At 41.0% G+C, this 5,604-nt stretch overlaps 3 non-coding genes across 3 annotated transcripts; all 3 read left to right on the top strand.

Annotated features, from left to right (window-relative positions):
* Window positions 1-3,821: 3,821 nt before the first annotated feature.
* On the top strand, window positions 3,822-3,894 carry trnar-acg (transfer RNA arginine (anticodon ACG)). Its single transcript has one exon. It is a non-coding gene; the product is annotated as a tRNA-Arg (tRNA).
* A 477-nt stretch (window positions 3,895-4,371) lies between these two features.
* trnar-acg (transfer RNA arginine (anticodon ACG)) lies at window positions 4,372-4,444 on the top strand. Its single transcript has one exon. It is a non-coding gene; the product is annotated as a tRNA-Arg (tRNA).
* A 193-nt stretch (window positions 4,445-4,637) lies between these two features.
* trnar-acg (transfer RNA arginine (anticodon ACG)) lies at window positions 4,638-4,710 on the top strand. Its single transcript has one exon. It is a non-coding gene; the product is annotated as a tRNA-Arg (tRNA).
* The last annotated feature ends 894 nt before the right edge of the window (window positions 4,711-5,604 follow it).

Genomic DNA, 5,604 nt, shown 5'->3' with positions numbered 1-5,604 from the left:
ACAGTGCCCATCCACAAAGCCAACGCATTGGGCGTACTCTGCTGACGTCACTGGGGGAGTTACCCGGGGGGCGGGTTTACATAGCTGTAAGTGCGCTCCATTCATTCACCGCTTGGTCCTGTGAAGAAATAAATGGTTAGGATTGGATATTACTAGTGAAAGACATACAAATAAACATAAAAAGAGCATGGAATAGATATTTTTAAAAAATAGATTAAAAGTTACGAAAGCATTGAAAGAATAAAATAATTGATTTAAAAGGAGGATAGTGCATATTCACATTGTGATTAAACATTGAAGTAATGGCAGGGAATAATAATAATAACAGACAGACAGACAGACAGACAGACAGACAGACAGACAGACAGACAGACAGACAGACAGACAGACAGATAGATACTTTGTTGATTTTTACATTGCAGCAGCTCAATAAAAAAATAAAATAGCAATAAAAAATAAATAAATAAACACAGATCTAAGCAGTACTATAAAGTAGGATATTGTACCGTAGGTGTTGGAGGAATGGAATATAAAATAGGATCTAAATGTGAAACGAACCGCGTTCAAGTCCAATAGTGCAATAGATGAAGTAATCTGAGTTTGGTCAAATGTTACCAATAGAGACAAGTGCACAGGGACTGTCTACAAAGTGCAGAGCCAAAACACATACTACAGAAGTATTCAATAACTTCCCTGACATGTAGTGCTACCAAAATCATTTCACACATTAATGGTGTCCTGCTAGTAGTAATACAACACTTGTTTTAAAAAAATATGCTTTTTCATAAATGATTAGTAACTTTACTGATATACTGTGTTGTGCAACTAAAATCACTTCACACTTTAGTGGCCTCGTTTTTGGTAAAATCAAAACCCTTTCTGTGAAGAAATATACTGGCTTCCTGTCTGTCAAAGAATTTATTTCAAAATACTGCTGCTGGTTTATAAAGCATTGAAGGGTTAGGGGCAAAAATACAGTTATGATCACCTGCTAAATGGTGAACCATCCAGAAGTAATAAATACGTTAGCAATCCTTCTGTTTATGCTGTGTTTGAATACAGTTTGGAAGTGCTGCCCTGCTGGCAACACTGTGTAGAAACATCACGTCAGGTAACATGGTTGGTTGGTATAAGTGGATGCAGTTGTTTTGCAAAATGAGGATAGTGTTGAGGTATTATATATATATGTGTGTGTGTGTGTGTGTGTGTGTGTGTGTGTGTGTGTGTGTGTGTGTGTGTGTGTGTGTGTGTGTGTGTGTGTGTGTGACTTGTGTGTGTGTGTGTGTGTGTGTGTGTGTGTGTGTGTGTGTGTGTGTGTGTGTGTGTGTGTGTGTGTGTGTGTGTGTGTGTGTGTGTGTGTGTGTGTGTGTTGTTGTGTATCATTTTGTTAATGCAAGTAGATGCGACTACTTTTGTGTTCATTGGATAGCGCTGTGGCACATGATTGTGATGTCACTGGGGTATAAGACCGTTAGAGTCACGCCCCATCTTGTTCAGTTCACATGTCACTTGACCTGTGTACAATCAATAAACTGTGCCGAAATAAATGGCTACATCGAAATGCAAGAATAAGTCACCTTTCCGCTGCAGACAGACAAAAGGTATAAGTCAAATCTGTTAACAGGTTATGGGCACAGCTACGATGAATTCTTCTACAGTTCAAAACGAGCGTGCAATAACGAGGCAAGAAGATTGCATGTTAGCACAGTTAGCATAGGAGTAGCGAGTTAGCCACGTGTTGAGCTGGTTTAGCATCGGGAGAACCGAGGAAAGCTATAAACACAAAAGCCATGGCGAATAGAAGTACAAGGAAGAGCAAGTGGCCCAAGTTCGACGGAAAAGCAGAAGAATATGAGCTCTAGGAAGAGAGAATGCTGTGTTGCATGCACGGAGTGGGACTGAAGGAGACCATCCTTCGAGCACCCTCTGGACCTGACCGTTGTGCAGAAGGCTCTAGACGACAAGTTGAATGGTCACGCCTATTGGGAATTAGCGCCACTACTCGACAATACCAGTTTGGGACTAATATTCAGAGTAGAGATGGCAAATCCGGATCTTTTTACGGACTCAAGGTCTTCTGAGTCAGTCATTGAAGAGATGCGGATCGTATGAGTCTTTTGAGTCATTTGAGTCAACATCACCAAGAGCGTAGAAATCCTACCGGTGAAACAGGAGGCCATAGTCTCCAACTTCAAATAAATTCAATTTTTTTTCTGTCTTATTGCTTGTTTATTATGTATTATTATTTGGCTTCTCACACTTGACTGGGTGAAATCGTCAAATTATCTGTGCACGGTATGCATCTACGTTATCATAAACTGAGCTGACACTGAAAACCATGACGAGTCCGACCGACGAGTTTGCTGTTTCGAGCTGTGTGGAATAATCCACTCATTCAGTCCGCTCACCGAATCTGTGTCTGTGAAGTTCCGCTCACTCACCCGTAGGCTACTGTTCTGGATCATTGATATGGATCCACGGATCCCGCGAGTCCACTATGTTTCCGGCTCTAAAGGAAGTTTAAGTATGGATCTCTGGATCTGCTACGGTTACGGCTCTGAGTCTGACGAGTCTACAGGAAGTGTGTCTGATCGGCTTCCCCTGAGCCAAACGATGACTTGTGGTGGCAAGCGGATCCAAGTCCTTATCTATGATAGACTATGGACCTTCTGTTCGGGTAGCTACTTGCTAAAGGCTAGGCAGATGGACGGGGATATGTTGTAATGTGGTTTTACATGTTATAGGGAGCGTAGTGAATGACACAATTTATAGTTTTAATTTGTACGTCACCAGGTGTAGGACTCAAAGTATACGGGTTAATGGAGAGGGGGGTTCTTGACTCCCGGGTCATTATTAGGATCCGGGTAAATGATCCGGATGAATCAGGACTTGTCCATCTCTAATTCAGAGACACGAAGGACAAGGGCCGAGAAAGTCTCCCAAGTATTACGTGAACAGCACATTGGAAAGGGTAGGCCCTGGATTGTCACCTTGTACATAACCATGACTGCGCTGAAGAAAGCTGACAATGACACAGTTACTTAATACATTATCCGAGCTGAGCAGATCATTATGGCACTCAGCGAGCGCGGACGAAGCACTGAATGAGGGACAAATGATGTCGATGTTTATGCGGGGATTTACCTCTCTTCATAAGAATGAAGAGGGGGACGGTAAAGCAAACCACTAAGGCATGGGCTTGCAAAGTTAAAACACAACTGAAATAAATAAAATCAAATGTGAAAAAGATTGAAGGGTCACACGTGAAATGCACTTGCCATGCACTCATGCGCTACATGTCAATGTGGCCAATCAGAGGAAGCCAAATCAGAAACTGTTCTTCCATGCAGAGTGATATAAAGAAAAATCAGCCGAATCAGCTTTACCACGTGGTCTACAACCGTGTATGATCATTTTTCTACAAAGCAAATGTTTATAGAATTCTGCAATATAGCTCTTTGCAAATATTAATGAATGAACACTAATGCATTACCATTCAGATAGATTAGTTATTTGTTAGCATTGGTTGTAACGTTCTTAGGTACAGCCAAAGTCCAACAGCGACATCTGTTGGTTAATAAAGGGCAATAAGGGTCTATTTTTCATTTCATTCAAGGGTTTTCTCTTTTGTTATGTTCCGTCCTCCGCAATTCCACACCAGCTAAATAATGTCTAAAACACGTTATTATTTTACGGTGAGATATCGATTTATGTCACACCTACGACCACCTCCTAGAGTTAATGCAAATACGCCGATTTTGGATATTTTTTCGTACTTTGTGCCGTTTAATTAGGCAAGATGACGTAATAGACCTGTATGCGGGCTAGTGGCGCAACGGATAACGCGTCTGACTACGGATCAGAAGATTCTAGGTTCAAATCCTGGCTAGCTCGTCTCGTTTTCCAAACGTGTTTTAATAATTTGAAAGTGCCGTCATTTGTCCATTGGGGACCATTATTTGTTATGCTTTGCAGTGGGCTCTAGGCTCCCTTCAAATACTAATGAATGCACACTAATGTACACGCATTCAGACAGACGCATGAATTATTTGTTTGCACCAAACGTAGATGCATAGCCATTGGTGCAGCGTGGTTTGGATAACACAGTCCTACAGCGAAATCTGCTGGGTCATAAAGTCATTGCGATGCAACAAGGGTCTATTTCTTTATTTGTGAAAATGTTCTCTTTTGTTTGTAAGTGTAATGGCAATTTTGTTGTTCCAATGCCCTTAATTCCGTTTGATAGAACATGCCAGACGATCTAAATAATGTCTAATAGACCTGATTTCACAGTGATATACAACTTTGACTCTTCTCAAAACGTCGTACTATTCTTTTTAAAAAGTAATATGACGTCACGATATTTTATCTGGGCTAGTGGCGCAACGGATAACGCGTCTGACTACGGATCAGAAGATTCTAGGTTCAAATCCTGGCTAGCTCGTCCTTTTCCCGAGCTTTAAAAAATATTAGTCTACCTATACCGAAATATGCAAATGTGCCAAAACGTTTTTTTTGTCTCTCGTTGCCTTTCTCTATAATGTACCATAGTACAACATTTTATTTTCATGTAACGTTTTTCCTTCAAGCAGTTTTCTAAATAGAAAATTCTGTGTAAAGATGCAAAGTCTTTCATCGGGCTAGTGGCGCAACGGATAACGCGTCTGACTACGGATCAGAAGATTCTAGGTTCAAATCCTGGCTAGCTCGTTCTTTAGCTATGTTCAGTTTACTTTCACTCTATGGTTTAGGGGAAATGCCTCGACATAAAATATGTTCCAACGGTTTAGTTTCTCTTAGTCTTTTGTAGCTTTTCTCTATAATCTACAGTAGCCTATAGTGAACACTTTTTTTGTCTATAAAAATGAATTCGCCTAAACATTACAAAAAATACCGGCCGGCATGAGACTCGCTATGTCTTATTGATCCTCTCGCACTCTCCCTCTCACAGACACAACAAATCTCTTGTATGTCGCACACTCGCCTATCAACAACTGGACTTAAATTGGACCAGGGCTATATTACAACAATTAATTGTAATGCTTACTCCTCAATAAAATCACCAATCGAACCGACAATACTATAAGCAGCGATGTGCCCACGGTGGTGTTCTTTACAGTAGATATGACTTGCTCCAGCACATTCTTGGAGATCTTTATGTTTCTTAGTCTACGTTGTTAACTGTCGACTAAATTATTCCCATCTTTTAAAAATGATTAAGAAACGGTAACGTCAGGGTTATTAACTGTAGGCCAACATGATTTCCCTTTATCAGCATTATGCTATAACACAGACATGTGGACTCGAGTCACATGACTTGGACTCGAGTCAGACTCGAGTCATGATTTTAATGACTTCAGACTTGACTTGATCAAATTCGGCATGACTTACGACTCGACTTGGACTTGAATACTATTAACTCGAGACTTGACTCGGACTTTGCCTCTTTTACTTGTAATGACTTGACATGCCTCGAGTCAAAAGCTAAATTTCCTGATCATGGACATCCTTCCCTGCAATGCGAACCTGCGAAGCCCCAAAGACCGCAAAGTGAGAGAGCCGGCAGGCAAGTGCGAGCAATGCAATCATGTGGTGGATTTTGGC

This window comes from Eleginops maclovinus, chromosome 3 (genome assembly GCF_036324505.1).
Source record: "Eleginops maclovinus isolate JMC-PN-2008 ecotype Puerto Natales chromosome 3, JC_Emac_rtc_rv5, whole genome shotgun sequence".
NCBI classification, from domain to species: Eukaryota; Metazoa; Chordata; class Actinopteri; order Perciformes; family Eleginopidae; genus Eleginops; species Eleginops maclovinus.
This window is presented reverse-complemented; position numbering and strand designations above follow the sequence as displayed.